The following is a 22,886-nucleotide window of genomic DNA, read 5'->3' on the forward strand; positions in this document are numbered from 1 at the left end:
TCAAGTTCAGTGCCCGTTGGCTGAACTTGAGCGGAACGTGGGTCAGAAAAGCAGTGAAGTGCCACCTAGGATATGGGTAATGGTGGCCATACCAAGAGTCCCTCCCCAATACCTTTTCCCATGGCAACTTAGGCATTGCTTGTTGTGACACCACTTACCTGTAGCATGCGGAGAAGGGCACCAGGCACGTGACCAGTGCCGGAGTTCAATGTTGAGGGCTTCCGTGGTGCTGCATCTGGAGAAAGGGTTAAATGCCTCGGAGGCTGCCCGGCTTCCACTGTCTCCTGGATCATGTGGTCTGAAGGCAAGGCTCCCTGCGCCACGGCCAACCGAAGAGGTATCCTAATGACAGTATAATTAGAAGTATCATTGTGGTAATGATTCTTTTCATCTGGAGCCCCGGCTGCGCAGAGAGGGCCCCTCATTCAGCTCCTTCCACCTGCCTGTCCTTTCGCTCGCCCGGTGCTTCCCCCAGGTCAGCAGCGTGGGGTTAAGACCAGGTGTTTGACAAGTCCTCAGACTCGGGGGCTCATCAAACTAATTAAAGAGAAACACATCCAAATTCGGGTGAATTATTTGCCTCTGAAAAATGCCTCCCATTCATCGGGCTTGGGGGGTTTGATTAATGAAGATGACAAAGGCACCCTTGTCCCCGCAATCCGCAGCCACTTGGTTCGGGTTCAGTGGGCCCAGGCGGAGGCATCCAGGCCTAAATCTGGTCTTTCTTACCTACTTAAAACCCAAAGGGCTGAGAAGTTTCTGATGTTATCAGACCCCGCTGAGGCAGGAAAGGAAAGACAAAAACATCTTGATCCACTAAGCTGACGCGGCCAGGATTTATTTGTTTAACTTAAATACCCCTTAGAAGACTTTCGCGGTGTTTATTTGTCACACGTAGAATAATCAGAGACATTGGGAAAGCATTAGATTAATCAGCGCGGTTTAATATCCCTAAAACCAATAAACCCTAAAGGACGCCCTTCAGAGAGACCTGCTCGGTACCTCTCCCCAGGCCCCCAGCCCGGGACTCTCCAGACACCCCCTCCCCCTTGAGCAAAGCCTGGCTGGTGGAATACAGGATGCACAAGGACCTAGGAGGGTCTTATGTGAGAAGAGAAAGCAGAGGTTTTTTTTTTTTTGGTTTTTTTTTTATTCTTAACGCAAGCGATTTGTTTTAATCAAAGGATTTTTCTTTCTTACGGATAATTAGGCGTCCAAAGTACACCTGGGAGAGGTTGTTTGCTGCATTAGGGAGCTGAGTCTGCATAATTAACTAAGGGAAGCATCTGAAGAGAAATGTGAGCATTTAGATTACATTTAGATTAAAATGCATATGCTCCCGCCAGGTTAAAAATGAAATCCGACAGACAGCTCTACCAATAAATGCACTATATTAAACAAAGCATGGATATTTAAGATGTAGCTTTTAATAACGTTCACCAAATTCAGCATGAGATTATGGCTTTAAAACGCATAAGCCATAAATTCCCTCTCCGAGTCTCCAAACCCTAAAATGCCAAATTATCCAATCCAATATCTACCCACCTGATGCCAAGACATTAAATGACATTTTAGGATTATCTTTAAAATAATTACGTGGGCATTTTTACATCATTTTTAATTCCCATCATTTATCCGAAATACAAGAGAGGTCTGAAATACAAGAGAGGCATTTCCTTTCGGCAAGTCTCTCTTAGAAATTTTGAAACTTATTTGGGGAAACTTCAATGTCTTTTTTTTTTAAATATATTTTATTGATTTTTTTACAGAGAGGAAGGGAGAGGGATAGAAAGTCAGAAACATCCATGAGAGAGAAACATCGATCAGCTGCCTCCTGCACACTCTGCACTGGGGATGTGTCTGGAACCAAGGTACATGCCCTCGACCGGAATCGAACCGGGGACCCTTCAGTCCGCAGGCCGACGCTCTATCCCAGGGGTCTTCAAACTACAGCCCGCAGGCCACATGCGGCCCGCAGAGGAGTCTGATCCTGCCCGCCAGGTTTTTTGGGCAGTGAGCGCAGCCGAGGTGTTACAGTAGGAATTAGTAGTTCATATAGTCCGGCCCTCCAGCTCTCTGAGGGACCGTGATCTGGCCCCCACTTTAAAAAGTTTGAGGACCCCTGCTCCAGTGAGCCACACCGGTTTCGGAGGGAAACTTTAATGTCTTGTTGATTAAAACTCCGTAATGAATAACATCTCTTAACTTCTGCTTTCAGGCCCAATGCAAATCCATGCTTGTCCATATCATCTCCGCAGCTTTGACTAACAATGAGAATTATTGTGTACCTGAGAAACGAATTCGTATCTGCAATCGATGTTCACCAGCTCTTAAATGCCAAGTTTTGTACTTAATCAGTAGGTCCATATTCAGGTAATTCTCTTATTGATCCGAAAAGAAGAGCAACTCAACAGATAGAGTCAATGAAGTCACTTAGGTGAATGTGTTCTAATGGGAGTTTTAAGAAACACCAACTCTGCAACGAGTTCACTGATATTGTGCAAAATACAAGTAAAATTGTTTTTGCTTTAACGCATTAATAGAAACTAAATTTAAAAAGATACAGAAAAGTGAAAGAATAAATAGCTTTAAAAAAAAAAAAAAAAACATCATCCAGGTAAGCAAAGCGAAGCAGCTGCCTTCACTACAGGACTTCTCAGGGCCTTTACTATCCCAACATGCACAGGGAGTTCCCTAGAGCCCTGGCTGGCAAACTGCGGCTCGCGAGCCACATGCGGCTCTTTGGCCCCTGGAGTGTGGCTCTCCCACCAAATACCACTGCCTGGGCGAGTCTCTTTAGAAGAAGTTTAAGTTTAAAAAATTTGGCTCCCAAAAGAAATTTCAATCGTACTGTTGATATTTGGCTCTGTTGACTAATGAGTTTGCCGACCACTGTCCTAGAGGAACAGAAAATGGATCACATTCCAGATTCACCTCCAGCCCCTGGCACATCTGGGGTCCCTCTAAAATACCTGAGATATGTTGGTTTATGGCAAGTTTAGAGGGTCGATGGTTTCCATCGAAAAACTCTACCCCCAAAAGCAAACCTGGTGCCAAACAGGTTTATGGGAAGAAAGATGCTTTGGAAAAATTTTGGCTTGAAAAAAATTCATCCGCCTTTGAAAGGTTCCCAGTGTGAGGTTTACAAAAGAGTTTGGAAGCAGATTCTCTCGCCCTTGATTGAAATGAGCTACCTTGTTCTCGTTGGCAAAACTCTCCTTCCTCAGATGGACTCTGGTTGTTCCAAAACCCAGGCAAGGATTGAACCTGGCAAGAAAAGAACCCAAGTGAATAAAGGTCTTGTTTCTTTTTTTCTTTTCTTTTTTTTTAATCCTACCATTACCCTATAAAGTCCCTAAAAAACGGGGAAATGTGGCAATTTAGATTTTTTTTCAATTTCATGTGAACACTAAGGTACGATTGTTGAGGGTCAGTCAGCTGGAGGCTTTCGCAAAAATTACTCTGAAATTCCCCTTTGATTCTCGCTCCGCGGTAGAGAATCCAATTAGTGCCAAATGTCAAGTCCTGGGTTGTGTTTCCCTGCTTCCTTTTCATGTGAAGAATTGGACTTGGGAGCTCATGGGTTTTCTCGTGGTCATGCTGAAATCGAATTCATTTGTGAGCATGTTGTAAGACACAATGAGAAAACTATTACCTAAAGGCGGTTGTAAAAGTTAAAAAAAAACAAAACATTTTTTAACCTTTATTTTGTTTCACTTTTTGCTATGGACTGACAATCACAAACTGCACCCCCTAAATCAGCCTCGGAAAGAAATCACTAACGTCTTAAAAAACACACACACACACACACCAAATTTTACCTTTCACTCTAATGGCCCGAGTAGTTCTTTTTTCTTCTTTCTTTTTTCTTTCGAGAGTCTTCTTTTTGCCACCTAGGGAACAAAATCCGACTCTGGATTGAAAACTGACAGATTCTGTGGGTTTTACTTCTCGGGGATGATGTCATTTGTGGGGAATTGTTGGGTAAACCATACGCTCTTCCCAGAAACCTGCAATTACCTCTCTGAATAAAGAGATCAATGTCATGTTTCTAGAAATAATGGCTAATGATACGCCTCCCCAAAGGAAGTGGCGTTATTAATTACCTCACTATGAGCACACAGTTTATAGACAGCTCCGAGGGCCGCGCGCCCAATTAAGTATAATGACTAAAGCTTCGGTTGGTCCATCTGCACAGCCTATAGGTTAACAAGCCCACAGCTTCCCGAGACGTGGAAGGCCCCGGTGCAGCGGGAGAGCGGGGAGCGCCAGAGTCCTGGGGGACCGGGTGTCACTGGGCGCAGGACGGGGACGCCCACACCCTTGCGTTTTCCATCCCTCTTCTTTGTATTGATATTGATCGCCACCCCCCCCATGTCCACGCCGAGGCATACTCATTCATAGTCCACATTAAGTACGCACTTAAATGTGTGTAAATGTATTTAAGGTTTTAATATTGCACTTAGGCACTCATATAGAGAGATTACGTAAGTGTAAATATATAAAATTTTAAAATATTATATTTATATACTCCTATGTAGCGATTAAAGCACATATAATACATAGTGATTTATACATCATTATGTCATAAATTTCTATATAAATTAGAAAGGTAATTACATAACTATATATACACATCCTTATATAAAAATGTGGCACGTAAAACTATATGACCCCCCGCTGCATATAAATGACAAGAACAGCACTGTATCACCCAAGGAGGCCAAGGTCAGAAGCTGACATCTACCTCACTCAGGAATAAAAACACCAAACATTTTAAATAACGTGCTGCACATATACATGGACGTATAGAGACAGGGTGTCCCCCCAAAATGTATACACACTGAACAGCTGATAGCTCAATTTGGAAAATGGAGTATATTTTAATAAACACTGCCTTTATAATTATTTGAAGTATGTATATACATTTTTTTGGGACACCCAATATATAGGGACACCCCATACACACACGCACGCGTGCGCACGCACACACACACACACACACACACACGCATTCATTATTATTAAATGCTGTCCTGCTTTCAAGTAGCAGTGTAGGCCGGTTGCCGGGCCCCTGCAGTAAATCAGTGTTCCAAAGTGAGCTTGTCTTTCCAGGGATGTGCTCTCTCCGCCATGGCAGCGCCAACATCATCTATCACCACAACCCCGTCCGCTTTTCCTAATGGGCTACAGCGGCTGCGGGCTGAGCTCTGAGCGAGGACCTGTAACCCTTAGGATGGGTTTTCAAGGACCAAAGCGGGGGACACCTGGGCCCGGGCCCGGCCCTCATTCCAGGCCTCCATGGCTGTAGGCGAGTCCCGGAATCATGCTCTGACACGGGCCGCACTGGACCCAGCAGCATTCTTGCATTTTTGGTTCTCCAGCACTGAGGATCTCTCCACTGCCCTGGCTTACCCAGCCCCCTGATTTATGACTTCCACCAGGAACCAGCCCCTCCCACCCCAACCTGTTGGTAAGACCACCTCCCCCCGGGGCCTGGGCGGATTAGGGACCCCTCTGTGCAAGCCTCTTTGAAATCCCGCAGCGGAAAACAGGGGGCTGGCCTAAGGTCGGGGGCTTCCTGGCCAAGCACAGGATGGCCGCGCATGTCCTCACCGAGGCAGGACGCCTGCTTCACTTTAGGTCTCTCCCAAGGTCAGAAACATGGCGATTCCCCCAGGACAGGAGGCCATGCAAAGCCCTGGCCACCCCCTGCAGCAAACACTCCTAGTGACTTCAGTCTATTCTTCAGCTCTGCTACAAGGATCAGGACCAGGGTGCAGTGGGGCAGGCGGGGCTAGCAGCGAGTTAAAACTAAGCACTTGAACCTGCCAGAGTTTTGCCTTTGTTTTTAAGCACAGTCACCCATTCCATGTCTTCCTTCCTCCCTACACACACACACACACACACACACACACACACACACATATACAGAGAGAGAGAAAGAGAGAGAGAGAGAGAGAGAGAGAGAGAGAGAGAGAGAGAGAGAGAGACTAGCATGTGTCAACCTGTGAGAAGGAATGATGAAGCAAGATTGGAATCCCACCTTCACCACCCCCAACAGTGACCTTGAACAAATTTCTCAACCTCTATGAGCCTCAGTTTGCCCACCTGCAAAATGGGGACAACACTCTCTATGTCAAAGAGCAGCTGTAGAGATGAGATAACAAGATACTACATGTCAAATGCCTGACCATTTGCCTACCAGTTAGGGACTCAATGTGTTCCCTTAGTCCTGCTCCCAAAAGTTGCTCAAAGCATTGTTCCTGTTTGTCACTAAGTAAGGAGGTGTCACACTCCACAGCTCAGGGAATGCTAGGCCCTCCATGGCTCCTGCCTGGGCCAACAGTGGCTCTGATGGAGACGCAGCCTCCTGCGGGCACTTGTCAGCACTCTCTCGGGGCCAGGGCATCTAGATCCTTCCCACATGTTATCTGAGGAGCTGATGTTCAGGGAAGGTGGGTATCCTGGCTAATCCCCAGGGTCAGCAGTCCCTCAAGCTCCTAAATGCTCACCACAAATTCCCCTTATGGACACGGTGTCATCAGGAAGCAAGCACCTGTCTCAGGCCCCGTTCCAACAGCCCGGCCCTTCGGGGAGCCCAGAGGAGGCCCCGCGTCACGCTGACCCACCTGGCCAGCAGAGGAGTAGACGATCCTGAGAACCAGAGCTGTGAGCAGAAGGAAATGAAGGGGTCTGTCTGGCTCGCAGCGCAGATGGAGAGAGCAATGCTTTTCCAATCACACTCAGACCCTCCTGCTCTCAGGCCGGCGGCTGAAGTCCCGTAGTCGGACAAAGAGCACCTGAAGCAAAAGATCCTGATGAGAAGCGAAGAAATGCTTGAGGGCGGCTCTGACTTTTCTATTATTTTTTTTTTCTCTCTCTTCATTATAGACATTAAAAAAGTCATGGAATAAAGTGGAGGAAACGTCTTAAACTGTAATTTCACTATCCTACTAATATTGTCTTCTTTATATAGTTACTTCTAGTCTTTTCTCTTAAACTTTTTTTTACCTCGTTACAACCCTATATGCACATACTTGTTTTTAAATTTTATATTATGTCATAAACACTTTTCCATATTCCGCCCAGCTTTTATAGCCAACAAAATAATAACTCCATCATTATATGACCACATAAATGTGCCGTGATTCATTTAAACAATACCTTTCTTTTGGACCTTGGAAGGAGTGTATTTTACCAGTGTGGATAGCCCTGCAATCGAGATTTTCATGCATATAAGTTCTTTCTCTCGAATTTTGTTGGAAATTTAATAGTGTTAATTTTTTAATAGATTTGCTCATGCATATGTGATTATCTCTCCTTACAACCGTCTGTTGTTTTTTTTGTTTTGTTTTGTTTTGTTTTGTTTTGTTTTGTTTTGTTTGTAGAGAAACTTCTAAATGCAAGCAGGTGAGTGTGAAGCTGCCTGTGGTGAAACATTATCTCTTGTAACGACTTGTGATGCTAAAGGTACAGACGTGGTTTTGCAAACTTCCCCGTCCTGACTGACCTGCTTTTTCTTTGTTGAGGAGAATTTGGGGCAGAGGGTCTTAGTCTCATTTCCTGCATCAACTTCTTCTTAAATGATACCGTCTCTCCTGATGCAGCTTCATAGACTGAAGACAGCACCAGCCTTCCCTTGGGAGGCGCGGGGAGTGGGAAGGGACCTGTCCTTAGACCACGGTGGCCTGTCACCTGGAAGGAGTGAAGTCCCTCCGGCCAGTGCGGTGGCACCTGCGGGTTCTGCCCTCCCTGGAAACCGCTCACAGGCACACGTGCTTCCTCTGCTGGTGAGAGGCATCCGCCCCTCAGCGGGCTTCAGACAAGGACAAGCAACTTCCCTTCCTTCGAAATCTGCGTTGAACTAATCCTTAGCACTTGCAAACAAGGGCACCCCAAACCCACGTATTCCATTAATGGGCTTGCTCAGAGAATGTCCCTGAAGATGTCTCTTCTTTGAAGGAAGTTTTAAAAAGGAGGTGGGGAGGAGGTCAATTCTGTTAAGATTACCTACGCTGTCCGGCCATCATGGTTGAGTGGTTGAACGTTGACCTATGAACCAGGAGGTCATGGTTTGATTCCTGGTTCAGGGCACATGCCCAGGTTGCAGGCTTGATTCCCAGTGTGGGGCATGCCAGAGGCACCCGATCAATGATTCTCTCTCATCATTGATATGTCTATCTCTCCCTCTCCCTTCTCTCTGCAATCAATAAAATATATTTAATAAGTAAAAAATTAAAAAAAAAATAGATTGCCTACTCCTATTTCTAGGCTCTCCTGCACAGATGGAAGTCTAAAGCATGTCATTTCTGAGAATGACTTGTATCAATCTATCCATAGCTATCAACAGAGAATTCATGTTCCTGTAAAACAAAAAGTGCTAAAGAATTTACTTCTTTATGTCAAATTGAGAGTTGATGGAAGAAACAGCCAGGCGATTAATTATATTTAGGAACCATGCATCTTGGCTTTGAAGTTAAATGTATTTCCCTGTGGCTTTATATTGAGAACAGCTTTTATTAAATTCAATTACTTTTCCCTCTGGTCTGCTCCATAAAGGTGCACTCCCGGAGAAGGATGGCTCTTAACGGAATTATTTCCACTGGAAATGCCGAGGACCGAGTAGGGTTGGTCACTGGAAAGCGTTGAGTCGTTCATAAGTAAAATCACAGGTGAGAGGGTGTGTTTACTTCCTCATCAGCTGGAAAAAACAAATAAGGGGAAATGGAACGGCCTCCTTGCCTAGATCACCACCTAATGCTTTATCCTTCCCAGAAGGGACCACCTCAACACATCCACCAATCCTTGGGCCATAAGACTCCTCTCAGGATGCTCCCAGAGTTATGGCTTGTTGGCGTTGGAAAGAACAAAGAGCAAATGGCCCGGAATGGTCATGGGAGTGAAAGTCACCAATTCTAGACCGCTGCCTCTAGCCAGTCGAGACCTGATCAGTTCTGTTCCCCGAACCTTATTCCTTCCTCTGACCAGCAGGCATGATAACTGGTGCCCGTGCCATGCCATATGGCTGTTACGAGGATCAAATGAGATGGTGAGATAATAAACAAGTGATAATTGCAAAGCATTGGCAGAATCGTTAATAATAATTTATGAACCAGCAAATTTCTGCTCCAACGTCATTTAAAATAGACCGTGGCTTTGCTGAAGAATTGTCTGGCCCAAGTGTGCGCCTTTGTATGTTGCTCTTCATAAAGAATGACTTTCTCTCCCTGAGCCACACAAGCAATGCTGTTTTTAAAAACCTAATATAATATTTGGGTAGAAAGTGGCTGGGAAAGCTGACTGCATCACCGGCCAATCAGGTGGCAGCTCCCAACGGGGCATTTTCTAACCAAAAGTATAATGTATTTCTGTAATAAAATGACCGATTTTACAAGTCCCAGGCATTGCTTTAAAAATGGTTGTATTAGGATCAAAAGCTTCAGCGCCACCTGGGACCAATAACTGGTCTGTTTCCTTCAGAAACGTCACCTACGTTAGCTCCAGTCCTACAGTTCTGGCTTAAGAAATTAAGAAGCATGAAAAGCACAAGGCGAGTCCACAGGGCCTGTAGAAGAATTATGTAGGTAAGATTCAATATTACCAGGCGGTAATTCCCCGGCTCCCCCCCCCCCCCCCCCCAGTTTGTTACAGAAAGAAGCCAAGGTTCCAGCTACAACCAGTTTCCCTTCCACCAACAACACACTTTCTGATGCTCAGCAGCACACTCTACCAGTGGCCCGCCTCGGTGGCCTGGCCAAATGCCACCAGATTTGTTTGTTCAGAGTCATGCTGTCCTCCCTCTGTGTTCATCGTCGATACTGTTGGGAAAATGAGCTCCAAGCAATGCCGGTGTCTCGGGCACATCACAACCACTGCTTAGGGAAAACCTCCCAATGACAGATGGCCATTAAACTGCCACAGTAGGACTTCCAGTGGATGGAACATATCTTCTGGCACTTTCTTTGGGTACATTGGACCTGGCTACCCAGTTGGCTTGAATGAAAAAACTTAGACGCTCAGATGTGCTGACATCACAACACAGCAATGAAGTCACTGAAAAAGTGTGTGGGCCGTTCAGACAAAGGGATCGGGTGGGCACCGGGGATGGTTCTGAACTTAATGAAACACAGCATTGCCCTAAACCGGTTTGGCTCAGTGGATAGAGCATCAGCCTGCAGACTGAAGGGTTCCAGGTTCAATTCCAGTCAAGGGCATGTACCTTGGTTTCGGGCACATCCCCAGTAGGGCTTGTGCAGGAGGCAGCTGGTCGATGTTTCTCTCTCATTGATGTTTCTGACTCTCTATCTCTCTCCCTTCCTCTCTGTAAAAATCAATAAAATATATTTTAAAAAAAGAAAAGAAAGAAACACAGTGTGACCAACATGGAAGGAAAAGCAGCCACACGGGTGGCATCTCATCATCAAATGATTTTGTTGATTGTCTACCGAGTGCAACGAGTTTATCTAAGAGGCTGGGGAAAGACATAAGAAATCCATGGGAGTGAGCTGCATTAGGTAAAAACCATATCTTTCCTGTTAACTTATGTCTCCACAGGGAAAAGCATAGGGCCCAACATATGCTAAGTGTTCAATAAATGTTTATAAATAAAAGGATGAACGAACTACTGATACTTAGGATGTTAGGGGTAGGCCTCCTCCTCTGAGATGAAATGTGTACACGTGTCTAACCTCTCCCTCCAACATCAATCGTCCAAAAACACGAACAAAGGCAAACCTGCTTAGGGAACTAAGGGTGCCAATCCCTTACCAAACACCCCCAGGCCTCTTTCACCTGGAGGCTCCTCAGACTGGACTGAAGGAGAAAGACAAGCATCACTCTAACTGCACTTCTCGTGAGAGAGCAGCAGGAAGGAATCGATGAGCCTTACCATGTCTCCATTGATAGTCCCCATTTGAAGGTCAAGGGCTCCTATTGGGGTCAAATCATGAGAGGCTGGCCCAGCAGGGTTCCTTTAAGGGCAACAGCTCCAACAGAAAGGCTGAAAGCTGAGGTGACTCCCTGAAGGGTTAGAAGACATCAGTCCTCCCTCTAATCCAGATTTATGCAAGAAAACTTCATATTAATGAAGATTCAAGAGGACACGGAATCTGTAAAATGAAAACACCAATCATTAGTAATAAGCCAAGATCCGGAAAGAGTATAGGGACATTTAAAATATAATTGCTCCATGGGGGGCGGTGGGGGGGGGACTTTGATAGAATCATTAGCAAGAAACTCAATAATTTAAGAATTCAAATTAGCAACATAGAAGAAAAACTCAGTGACTGCTCAAGGCCACACGGCTAGTAAGCATCAGAGTCAGGGTTCAAATCCAAGCCGTTGGCTCCCGAGTCCGTGTTTTTAACCATTACCTTGTCTTCCCCATCGTTCAGAATTCTCATACCTTATTGCTTTCACTCAAGTTTGGGGGGCGGCTAACCAGTTCAGTAACTTCCCTCGGTCATGTGACTGATGATAAAAGAGGATAACAAAGGCCAACAAAGAATAGGCCCTATTTTAAACCATTAAATATAAAATTGCTCATGTCATACAGAAACACTGTGGGGGAGATGAGGCTTGGAGAGTTTAAGTAATCAGCTCAAGGTCACTCAACTAGCTAGCATGGAAGCCTGGGCTTGAACCAGGTCTCTTGATGGCAGATCCCATAACCTTGGCCACTAGTCTATGGAAAGTTTATATTTTTTTTGGTCCCTTGATCACGCTTAGGTCTCTCTCAGAAAACCTTTCATTATGCTAGGGGTCCTAGGAGCCCAATATTTCCCCAAACTGATGCATCGACTGGCTGGGTTTTTTTGGAGATCCAGTGTCAGGTGACACCATGAGATAGGAGGAGTGGCTGGATTCTGATCTATGTAACAGAAGGCCATGATAAACTGGCTTTGCAGAAGAAAGAAAACACCCATGTTATATGCAGCATAAAACTAAGGTGTCATACAATATACAGGGTACAAGTCAATGGAGTCCAAGCAAGATACCAAGTGAGGAGCATAATATTGCCACCTTAGAGCTGGGTTCAGGCATAACATTGCCACCTTGGAGCTGTAGAAATCAAATACCACCCAAATTAAGAAAATGCCATGTCAAATGAGACGATGTGGTAGGGGAGGGAGCGGTGGCTATTTGTGAACCATGAAGTTCAGTGCATGTTTTGGTGGTGGTGGGCAATGGATGTCTCACAATTGGCATAACCTTACCCTTTCTGATTCTGAACTCGGGCCATTTCACCCCACCCACCCCTCACTGCTCCTCTCAGTCACCCATCTCAGGAATGGCCTCACTGTCCACCCAAGTTCTCTGTTCAAAAAATAGTTATTCTTTTTCTTTTCTCTTTTTCCCTTCCTGAAGTTTTATTTGCAAAATCTGGCAACTCTACCAACCACCCAAGCAGTCCCTGAGTTCCTCTCCGCCATGGCTCTTGGTCTGTTTCCTCCACTCACGCAGCACCATGTCCAAGTGCAGAGTGGTATGCCTGCCTGGTAATGTCTGTGTCCCCACCTACACTCCAGGTTCCCTAAGGGCAGGGCCTCTGTTTATTTTATTTATCCATTTATACTCAATAATTAGCACAGTGCCTAGCATGTCACAGAAGCTCAATACGTTTTCAACAAATGAATAGACATGTATTATTTTAGCTCAAGCATCCTTCTCTCTAAAAAAAAAAAAAAACAAACAAAAAAAAAAACTTCTTCAAGGTAACGCGGCAAGTTTTCACTTACAGAAAGTACACTTCACAGACCAAAACAGTCGAGTGTGTAATCATCATCCATTGAGCCCAGTAATTAGCCTTAATGTGATGAAATTCAGCTGACGGTGCAGAAGAGACGAGGTGTTGAGTAATGCAAACACCACCTCGCCACCTCCCCAGATGATGAAACCACGCGCAAAATAAAGCAGGAGGAAAGCAAGGATGAAGAGGGGCATCAAGGGGAGCCCACGGGAGCAGGAAGCTCAAGTCAGAAGGTCAGGAGGGAAGACAAGGAAAGACTGAAGCTAGTGAAATAGAAAACAGAATAATCCCCCGCAAGGGGGTACCAGGGAGAAGCTGAGAGCACTGGGCCGAAGCAAAGACCACAGAGGGAGACACTTTGGAAAATCAAAGGGTCATTAAAAAAAAAAGCAAAAGTCAAATAAATAATAAAACCCGCACTGGGATCCTGATGAATGTAACGGACACATCCCAGGGAAAGGGCAGCAGAGGAGGAATGCTAAGAGACAGAGAAAATGGCCAAGGCGAAGAGGTTTGCGTTCAGAATCTGATTTGCTTGCTTATTTTTAAAAGGAAGGTGAGCACAGATGTTCAATGACATCAGTTCCCCAGGAGTGGCTGGTGCCTATTTGCATACCCTCAAATAAAAATAAAGAGAACTCGCTAAATTCCTGCCCTATTTAACCGTGGCTTTTAAGGCAGAGCAAAAGACACGCTCTCTCTGAGCGGTGATGGCATAGGATCCAGTACCAAACAGTCAGTCTTGCTGTTGAAATGGTCTTATCATTTTCCGAGGGAGGCGGGGCTGCTGGGTTGTATCTGTGGTCTAGGGGGAATTAGTTTAATTACAAATTCACCCTAAAGAACACATTCACCGAGGGCTTGCTATGGAGGATCTATGACGCAACGACTTTGTCCTGGATTGTAATGTGCTTGTAATGCCGTAGGAAGTTCTTCCAGCAATGTATATACTGCCTGGGCCAAGCAAAATATAACATTTTTACGTCCTAATTTGGTCCACATGTCACCACCATACAATCTCATCTGTGTGTACACATGTGTGCACATGTGCTTTACATATTTTGGGGAGGGATGGTACTTTAAAATGCAGGGATTTGAGGTCATCACATTCAGTTCATAGTGCACTATTATTCCATACACTATTGTTTTATGCATGGCCCTCTGTCTTGTATTTTTTAATTGCGTCATTTATTCCTCATTCTCTACTTCCAACACCCATCCCACCATATGCAACCACTCTGATCGGCTGCTTTTTTGTATGTATGTTTTCCAATGTTTCTGTATATTGTTAAGTTACACAATTGGTACTGTCTTATAGATCTTATTCTGTTTCTTGCTTTTTTTGGTCAAGACTGTGTTTTGAAGTCAATGTCTCTTGCTGTGGAGCATCTAAGGCAGTGGTTCTCAACCGTCCTAATGCCTGGACCCTTTAATACAGCTCCTCATGTTGTGGTGACCCCCAACCATAACATTATTTTTGTTGCTACTTCATAACTGTAATTTTGCTACTGTTGTGAATTGTAATGTAAATATCTGTGTTTTCTGATGGTCTTAGGCGACCCTGCTAGTGGTTCTCAACCTGTGGGTCACGAACCGCTGCTGAGGAGCATGGAGGGGTGAGGACCGCCTGACTAGGCATTGGGCCTCCCCTCATTCAGCTCAGCCATCTCATCACTAGCACATACTTCCTGGGTGGGAGCGAGACATACTTTCTAGTGTGAGGTTGTCAATTTCATGAAAGTTGTATAAATAGATACCCAAGCCTAGTTTTCAAAATGAACCTTCTCAAGTGACTTTCAAAAAGAAAAAAAGAAAAAGTGCCTGGATGGTGTTGCTCAGTGGTTGAGCATCAACCTACAAACCAAGTTTTGATTCCCAGTCAGGACACATGTCTGGGCTGTGGGGTCGATCCCAGTGGGGGGCGTACAGAAGGCAGCTGATGCATGATTATTTTTCATCATTGAAGTTTCTACCTCTCTCTTCCTCTCCCTTCCTCTCTGATATCAATAAAAACATACTTTAAAAAAAGAAAAGAAAAAGTCACAGTCTCAATTTGAGATGAAATACCCTCTGGACACAGAGGTCACTGTAAACTAACAAGAGAATAATGTGATTATCTTCTCCGGGCCTGAATGCTGTGGCCTTACCGTCACAGAAGTTGTTTTCTTCCTTTCTAGAATGCTATGATATAATCCCCTGACACGGAGGTACTTAAGCGCCCCTCCCCCCACCCCCCAGGAAGCAGGAGTGATTATCATGGATGATAACAAATTAGTCAGCATTTAGTGCATCAATGTCACCAATGTCACTCCTGTCAATCCACAGAGAGGCCTGCCTGTGAGCTGAAGAGGCTCAGCTGCTACTGAGGCCCCCGGGCTGTTGGGTGTGTGGTGTGTTTTGTTTTCTGTTCTGACATCACAAGAATATGATGGGTAATTTAATATTTGCTAAAATATTGAAAATCCCTCTAATTGAATAAAGTTACTGGAAAGCTGCATAGATTTCAATGGTCTCACGAGTCATTTACTAGAAAAGATTGATTTCTTTAAGAGGATCCAGCTGTAACTTGCCTTGAGCGCTGTGCAAATTCTTTAGGGGAACGGATGGCTTTTTTTCCTTGTCAGTCCAGTTGAAAATGATACTCGGTAGTTCCCTCTATCAGTGGGGAAAACTTGTTTAAACACATTCAGAATGCTGCTCCTGTTGTTATTGAATCTAATTATCCTGCTTCCCTTGTTAGGAAGGTTTTAATATAAACACAACCAAATTTGTTCTCTGTGAGCTGCTCAAACCCAACAGTGATACGAAGAGGACCCAAATAGCTCTGCCTTCATTTGTGTTAGAAATGCAATGCTATTTATTCATAGGACAGAAAGCTAATACCCAAAGGGATCAAAAAGAGAGTGAGGGAGAGCTCTGCTCCCAATTAAAACGAATACAATAGAATTTCATAAGCCTAGACTGCAGGTTGCTTGGGACAGAGACCACATCTTAACTTTCCTTATAAACACAGGTCCTGGGAATGAGCTTGGCTGCCCACAGGTATCTGTTGATGGACTTATTGGAACTGCAGGGGCCACAATAAATGACACCTTTTTCTCTCCAACCTGAGACACATGGAGGAGTCTGACAACTCCAGACAAAAATTTCAACTTTATTAAAGACTAGAGGCCCGATGCATGAAGATTCGTGCAAGAATGGGCCTTCCTTTCCCTGGCTCAGCACTACCTTTACCCTGGCCAGAGCGATCTTTCTACCTTCCCACACTGCCCAGAGGCACAAAGCCTGCCCCCAGCCGCTCAGCACCTGTGTATGCAAATTAACCCACCATTTTTTGTTGGGTTAATTTGCATACCCACTCCTGATTGGCTGGTGGGCGCTGTGCAGGTACCATCAATTTGCATCTTACTCTTTTATTAGTGTAGATAGAGCTAAGTTAGAGGGCATGGCTGCATTGTGTATCGAGAGTGGGCTTTCCAATCCTTCATCCTGAACTAGACGGGGTTGGCCCCTCAGTCAGGGGCAGCTCTGGCCAACTGGAGGCTCCCCTACAGATGTGGGGCCTACCCATGAGCCCACTGCATGACTGCGATGCCCCGGGATGCATCCTGTGGATAGGCCACCTGGAAGAATGCTCAGCTCCCTTCCCAAACCTGCCCATCAGGTAAGCTTCTGCTAGGGGAGGCTCAGACAGAAGTTGAAGATGTTCCAAATGCTTCTCCCTTCAGGAAGCACAGTGATCATCAGAGCCCCAGAGCTGGGGAAGTGAATGCTTAGTAAAATGGGGGAGAAACGTGGTTTCAAAATGTTTCATTATCTGTACGGGCTTCACCAGGGCTAGACTTCCAACTCTGTTGTTTAACTTTTGGTAAATAGCTCTAACTAACTAAAATTCATTTCACTACTTAGATCCATGTTATATTTTATTTTTTTAAATATATATATTTCAGAAAGGGAGATAGGGAGAGAGAAACATCAAGGATGAGAGAGAATCATTGATTGACTGCCTCCTGCATGCCCCACATTGCGGATGAGCCTGCAACCTGGGCATGTGCCCTGACTGGGAATGGAATTGTGACCACCTGGTTCATAGGACGGCATTCAACCACTGGGCCACACTAAATCTCTCTTCTATGTAGATTAAATTATGTTACTGTCAGAGGAATTACTTGATCAGACTTACTTATGCACTTGCATCTTTCTTCTGTTCCCTGACAGGATTTGGTACATTCTTTTTGTAACCTGTTGCTGGGGCAACTCAGTAGTTCTAAGCTTAGGCAACTGTTTGAATCAGGACAGCGTTCTTTAATAGCCTTAATTGGCTGGAAAACAAAGTCCTTCTTATAGTGCTTTCTATTCTGTTTTGGGTTTCAGAACTTCCGGATGTGTGACAAATATTAAACAAACGACCACTTTGATTCGGGCTTTCGGGCTCAGATCAAAGTGGCCATCCTCAAACACGGAGGGAGAGGTGATGAAACCAGGCGCTGTGGTGGAGGGCGCAGCCGCGCAGGCTGGGCGGCCAGGGGCGTGCGGAGTGGCTCCTCTGAGAACCGGATCCATAGGAAGATGCCTGGGTGTTGACGCTCTGCAGGTGTCTCCCCCACACTCTGGTCTTTTCATCCGATTCGTTTTATGTTATCCTCCTGGCCCTGGGTTCAGATCAGGTCTGATTCCTCAACATGGAGCTACTGGACTTAGGAGAGACAGAAAGACCTCCCCTCAGCATTTAAAAGGCTTTTCTAAAACAAACAAAAACAAACAAACAAACAAAAACAAACAAACAAAAACAAAAACAAACACAAACAAACAAACAAACAAAAACAGGGGGCCAAAACCGGTTTGGCTCAATGGATAGAGTGTCAGCCTGCGGACTGAAAGGTCCCAGGTTCGAGTCCGGTCAAGGGCTTGTACCTTGGTTGCAGGCACATCCCCAATAGGGGGTGTGCAAGAGGTAGCTGATCAATGATTCTCTCTCATCAATGTTTCTAACTATCTCTCTCTCTTCCTCTTTGTAAAAAAATCAATAAAATATATTTAAAATAATAATAATAAATAATAATAAATAAAATAAAATAAACAGGGGAAGAAGGTAAAAGCCCAGGCTACTGTGTTTTAGAGCAGTGAAGTTTTAGGGCCCATGGAAACTTTAGAGGTCATTGAATCTGCCAGCCCCTGACCCACTTCTTCGTTTTACAAAATGGGGAAACAAAGGCAAAACATGTCTAGGAACTTGAGCAAAATTACAGAGCTCATCAATAACGAGGGTGGGACTAGCACTCATGTTTTTCAGATTCTCTAGCTTTATTAATCTCTGCTTCTCAAATGTTGCAAACATTGGGAAAGAAGACCTAAGAGTCAGTAGAAGAAGGTAGTTTCAAGGCTCCTTGGTTACCTGTATTCCATGTGGAATGCCACGATACTGGAGTATTTAACTAAAGCCCACAATGAGTTACAAATAAGGTGCTCTACCCAGGGTCGGCAGACTGCGGCTCACAAGCCACATGCGGCTCTTTGGCCCCTTAAGTGTGGCTCTTCCACAAAATACCACAGCCTGGGCCAGTCTATGTTGAAGAAGTGGCATTAGAAGAAGTTTAGGTTTAAAAAATGTGGCTCTCCAAAGAAATTTCAATCGTTGTACTGTTGATACTTGGCTCTGTGGACGAATGAGTTTGCTGAACACTGCTCTAGGCCCAAGCATGACTGCCCCTTGGTTCCAAGAGCTTTCTAGCTTCCGTTTCTCTTCCCAGTCCATTTTACACGTTAGTCACTGGACTGAGCATCCAACCTCCCTGGGCAGGTCACAGCTCTAATCTGGGAAACCCAGGTAAGAACTGATCCATAAACTTGCTTCCTTGCTTGAGTGGGACCCTGAACGTAAATCATTCCATGGCCTCCACTGTTGAAAATGTATCTGTTTGAGGTGCTATTTGGGGGTGTCCTGGGGATGCCGGTGGAATGGTAGGGAAGGTTTTGGCATTAAATTTCAAAGCGTGAAAGTGAAAAGGTCAATAAATGAGGGTGAGGAGGGGCGGGGAGGGGGGTGGCAGGAAGGAATAGACAAAGGCACCTTTCCCGCCACACAGGCTCCTGAGAAGGGAGTGCAGGTGGCTGGCAGCACCTAGGGGCACCCCCCCCCCCCCCTGGAAGCCAGATCTGGAAAGGTTTGAGGTGGTCTCAGCGGGGCCTCCCGGGCTCTGAACCAGGCCATCGGCATTCCCATCCCAGCCGAGAGCTGGGCACCTGGAGGGCCACAGACCCAGCCCGGAGGAAGGGAGGGCAGGAAAGGCCAGGGCTCCTGACAGGAGACTCCTGACAGACCCAGAGGGGAAAATGGGAAGAAAAAAAAACAAAACACGCAAAGAGGCCCAGGAAGAAAGACTGCCAGGTGGCACCACTTCAGCTTAATTAGACAAAGGCTTGGGGGTGGGCCGCGAGGTCTGAAAGCAGAGACACCTGGGAGTGGAAGAAAAGGGGGGTCAGGGGCAAAGGTTAAGAAAAACAAGCCACCTGGGACCCTGATTGAAACACTCCCGCCCCAGCGAGGTGTAAAGGAGGCAGGTCAAGGAGGCTGTGGAAACCGGAGCGGAGTGGGAGGAAGGAGGGGCAGGGGCTGCGCTGCCCATCAGGCTGCCTGCTGTCAGTCAAGGGCAGGCAAGGGACCGGGGAAGGACCAGGACCTTAGCTAGGGATGTCCTCAGCTGGGAATGACAAGGGACACATGTCAAATCAGGAGGGATGGCAGAAAGGAAGAGAATCCAACCTTAAAAGTCATTTTTCTTCTTAAAAAAAAATTTTTTTTTTTGCTATAAATATCTGTTTATAAACCCTATGATTTAATAAGTCAAGGCAGATTTTTTTCCTCTCCATTTTTTCTCTTTAAAATTTCTAATTTATGGGAGAGTTGAAAGAACGATGCACTCTATACACATATATCCTTCACTTTGATTTACAATGAATGCTACATTTGCTGTAGCTTTTGAGCTATATCGGAGCCATTTTAAAATAAGTTGCAAACTTATTTGAAAATGCTTCACTCCTAAATACTTCAATGTGCACTTCCTAATAATGCAGCCATTCTAGTATACACTTGGAAAAATTAACAAATTTTATTTAAAATTCAAACTAACCAAGAAGGGTTTATAAAAAGTCCTATTCTTCAGAAATAACCACTTCATATTTAATTTTCTCAATTACCCCCCGCCAAAATATCTTTATTTGCTAAAGAAAATTCAGAATCCAGAATTTGTACAGTTGGTTATGTCTCATTAATCTGTAGCTATCTTCTTTGTGTTTATTGTTTTTCATGATATTGAAGTTTTTGTTTTGTTTTTTAAATATTTTAAATACACTTTTATTGATTTCATAGAGGAAAGGAGAAGAAGAAGAAAGAGAGAGAAACATCAATGATGAGGAAGAATCATTGATTGGCTACCTCCTGCATGCCCCCTACTGGGGATCGAGCCCACAACCTGGGCATGTGCCCTGACTGGGAAATGAACTGTGACCTCTTGGTTCATAAGTAGCCACTCAACCACTGAGCCACACCAGCCAGGATATGAAATTTTTTTTAAAGGTAACTGACTAGAATACACTACACTCTGGATTTGTCTGATTGCTTTCTCATGAGGAGAGCTGAGTTAAATGTCTTTGGCAAGAATAATAGCATACCTTGCAGGTTTCCATCTTACCTATGTGACAGCAAAAAAATCCTCATTCGAGTGCCATTAGCTGGTTCATTTCTTTACAGTTGACGCTGATGTCATGGTTTCTACAAAAAGAGGAGGGAGGGAGGGAGGGAGGGAGGAAGGAAAGGAGAGAGAGAGAGAGAGAGAGAGAGAGAGAGAGAGAGAGAGAGAGAGAGAGAGAGAGAGCGCGCAACAGAATTTCAATAAGTGTTTTTGTCATAACCAAATCAATAAAAATACTTTTTTAACACCCAGTAATGAATTGAACACTGAATTGGATGCTAAGATTTCAGGCAAAGAAAGCAAATTGATAAAGAAACTGAATCTAGACTTGGCTGTCTAACTCACGCAGAGAATGTGAAAAGCAACTCCTGGCCGGAACTCTGTAAGCACGTGTCATCAGAAGCATGCCGGGCATGTCCCACGCGGCGGCAGCATCCATCTTCGGGGACAGCCTGGGTCTCGGGGATGCTGTGCGCTCCCGGGAAGGGCCCCGCGTGTTCTGGACGCCAGATGTGCGAGTGGGAAACTGACAGTTTTAAAAATGGAGGAGCCCAACTCCGATTCTTGGCCAGACGGTGAACCACTCACCTCGGTGGGGAAGTGGCTTACTTGAGGCTCTCTATTTATTATTGTCCAAATACAGATCCCCAAGTATCTAGGGCGTCTGAAGTCTGAAGTCAGAGAATAGGCAAATATTACTGAAATTGGGCAAAAGGTGTGTCGTATTTAATTCTGCAAATGGCCTGTGCATATGCTGAAAAGTTATAACAGACCAAGAAGGGTTTATAAGAACTCCTGTTCTTCAGAAATAACCAGAATTTCACATATTCTTCCTGGAGAGTTCCTGCAAATACACATCTACCCATCCATATTTTACTAGGCAAACTCCTGGAGCACTATGCTTTTCTGCTGCCTTTTCCTTCCCCATTAACAAGGTATCTTGGCTACTTTGTCATATCAGCTTCATCTCATGCTTTTTACGTGCTGCATCATATTTTTCTATTGAATACCAAGTATTGTTTGACTAGTCACCAATTTCAGATGTCTTGTTATTATCAATAATGTTGCATACATCGTTGTAGCAAGTGCATGCTTGTTTACATTTCAAAATATGTGTAAGGTAAACTCCTAGATTAAAATTGCTGAGTCAGCATGGGTCCCGCATTTAAGATGTTCATAGGAATTGTGCAATTGCCCTCCAAAGAGTTTGTCTCAGGTTATATACACTCCAAATGCCTAGGACAGTGGTCGGCAAACTCATTCGTCGACAGAGCCAAGTATCAACAGTACAATGATGGAAATGTCTTTTGAGAGGCAAGTTTTTTAAACTTAAACTTCTTCTAATGCCACTTCTTCAAAATAGACTTGCCCAGGCCGTGGTATTTTGTGGAAGAGCCACACTTGAGGGACCAAAGAGCCGCATGTGACTCGAGAGCCACAGTTTGCTGACCACAGCCCTAGGAGCGTACCAATACCCTTCTCTGGGCCTGTCTGTTAGCAGCACTGAGCAATCTGGTAGGTGAAGAGTAGTGTCTTCTTTGCATATTCTAATTTGCAGATGTCTAAAAGGTTTTGGGGATTTCCTCTTCTGTCTGTTTGTCTTCTATTTTCCTATTGGTTCATCTTTTTCTTATGGATAAATATAGGGTGTCCAAAAATGTATATATACCCTTTGAATAATTATAAAGGCAGTATTTATTAAAATACATTTCACTTGCAAAATTGAGTTATCAGCTATTAAAGTCTGTATACATATATGGCTCATCTATAATAATAAAAGCATAGTATGCTAATTAGACCGAACATCCATCCTTCCAGATGTCCTTCCTTCCGGACAAATAAGCCACGGGGGAGGGGGGGGGTGGCTTGTGGCAGGCAGGGCCAAGGACCTTGTACAAATTTTGTGCATCAAGTCTCCCGTGATTATATAATAGAAAATTAGATCTTGTCTGTCATATATGTTGCAACCTTTTTCCCGTTCTCTCATTTGCCTGTTGACTTTGTTTATAGGATTCTTGGTTGTCCACATGCTTTAAAAGTTTTATGTAGTCAAGCACATCTTTTCCTTCAGAGCATTTAGGTTTTGTGACTTGAATTGCGAGGATTTCTCTGCTCTGAGATAATTATTGATAAACAAAATGGAACAAAAACTCCCATGCCTTTTTTTTTGGTACTTCTCATATTTTGTTTAAATTTTTAATCCATATAGAATTTATTTTGGTACAAAGAGCAAGATATGGATTGGGGTTTGTATCTCTCCAGATGGCATTCAGTTGCCTTAAGTCCATTTATTGATTGACCCATCTTTCCCCCAGTGCTTTGATGTTTGTGTTTTATCTTTTGAAGGTAATTTTCTCAATAAGAAGGCTAAATCAAACCTCACTAGGTCCTGAGTCTGAACAATTTTCAGTTAGTTTATTCAATTTAGAAGCTACAGGGGGAAA

At 44.5% G+C, this 22,886-nt stretch overlaps 1 long non-coding RNA gene across 1 annotated transcript; it reads right to left on the minus strand.

Moving 5' to 3' along the window:
• Positions 1-3,872: 3,872 nt before the first annotated feature.
• On the minus strand, positions 3,873-22,209 carry LOC311632794. Its single transcript, XR_014796828.1, has 7 exons — positions 20,788-22,209; positions 20,443-20,522; positions 16,935-17,442; positions 10,892-11,111; positions 9,707-9,821; positions 6,633-6,803; positions 3,873-3,893 (listed from the first exon to the last, which is right to left on the minus strand). It is a non-coding gene; the product is annotated as an uncharacterized lncRNA (long non-coding RNA).
• Positions 22,210-22,886: the final 677 nt, after the last annotated feature.

The sequence above is a fragment of the Pipistrellus hanaki genome (genome assembly GCF_964339955.1).
Source record: "Pipistrellus hanaki genome assembly, chromosome: 14".
NCBI lineage: Eukaryota > Metazoa > Chordata > Mammalia > Chiroptera > Vespertilionidae > Pipistrellus > Pipistrellus hanaki.